Source organism: Ambystoma mexicanum, chromosome 6p (assembly GCF_040938575.1).
Source record: "Ambystoma mexicanum isolate Mex_15411 chromosome 6p, UKY_AmexF1_1, whole genome shotgun sequence".
Classification (NCBI taxonomy): Eukaryota; Metazoa; Chordata; class Amphibia; order Caudata; family Ambystomatidae; genus Ambystoma; species Ambystoma mexicanum.
The window spans coordinates 223853463-223855170 of NC_090935.1; positions in this window are offsets into that span (position 1 = coordinate 223853463).

Consider the following 1708-nt stretch of genomic DNA (forward strand, 5'->3'; position numbering starts at 1 on the left):
ATGGGGGCAGCGTTTGCCCCTAATTACGCCACACTCTTCATGTGGAATTTTGAAAACAGGTGTATCTTGTCAGATATTAATCCCTACAGAGATGCCATCAAATTGTATAAACGTTACATCGATGATATAATCATAATCTGGGACAAAACAAAGGCAGACCACCTTTTATTTCTTCCATGGCTAAATGTGATGGACACGAACCTTAAATTTACTATGTCAGCCAATAGCACCTCTTTGCCATTCTTGGACTTGCTAATCAAGAATTCTGAGGGCTACATTACCGTTGACTTGTATCGAAAAGAAACTGATCGGAATACTATCTTAAGATTCGATAGTTTCCACCCTGAATCATTGCGTAAGAGCATTCCTTACAGTCAGTTCCTTAGGGCTAGACGAAACTGTACCAAAGTTGAAGATTACAAGACTCAGGCGAACATTATTGAAGATAGACTGCATCAGCGAGGCTACCCAAAATATTTACTTCGTCAAGCTCGAAAAAGAGCTAGATCTCAACATTGTGATGTCCTCCTCGAGAAACATTCTCGGGAAGACATCACTAAGGAGCGGTTAGTGTGTGCCATGACTTTCAACACCTTTCACCACAAGATCAAACAAAGCATTATGAAACATTGGCACTTGCTCCAATTAAATAATCCAGAACTTGCAAAAACCTATTTTTGCATTTAAGAAAGGCAAGAACCTTAAAAGTTGGCTCACTAAAGCTGACAGGTTGAGTACTGGACCTAAATCAAACACGGTGACAGGACTGTGGGGCATTAAACCCATTCAAGGTCATTTTCTATGCGGTTTTTGCAACTAATGTGCTTCTACAATTACTGGAACCTCTGTAGGGATCAATGGCAAGAAGTGGAATCTTAACCATCATACCATGTGCAACACTAAAAACGTGATTTACGTAATAATCTGTCCTTGCGCCCTAACGTACATTGGCAGAACATCTAGGCCTATTAAAACTAGAATTGGTGAACATAAATCCAAAATTCAAAACAAAATTGTGACTGCCCCTTTAGTGTCTCATTTTTTTGAAAATAATCATGACCCGAACAGTTCGAAATGGTGCGTTTTGGAAAAAGTCTATGGCACTGATGTTAACCACACAGCAGCCCGTTTGGCGCAAAGGGAGCAATGGTGGATGTACAACACCAATAGCTATGAGACAGGATTAAATCGCCAAGAAGAATGGCTCCATTGTATACCTTAATACGCATATAAACAAAGTTTTCTTATCTGGTTTTGCTCATGATCTTTTAATACATCCATATAAGCAAACCTTGCTGACATGCACTCGGTTGCCTTTGTCCCTGCAATTTAGATATTAAGTCCCTCCTTAGCATCGATGGGACACAGAACTGACTTACGTAGTCTTACTTTGATTACGGTCTTTTTCGGCGTGTATCTATGAACATAACCGCGGTTATAACACTTAACGGCATGCTTTTACGCCGGTCGTTTAAATATGGCCCTATATGTAATATTATTGGCTTATTCCAAGTATGCTACATTTGTTAGCACATACTCGTTGGCTCTTTCCTTTGTGAAGCCGTACTTAGTCCTTTTTAGTTTCTATGGGACAAAGGGCTCACATGTAGTCCTATTACTGTTTTTAGTCCCGCGAGTACTTATAAACACAGCCGCGGATGTTACACCGGACGGCGTGCATTCCAGTCGGCTGCTTTTCGAGACGAGA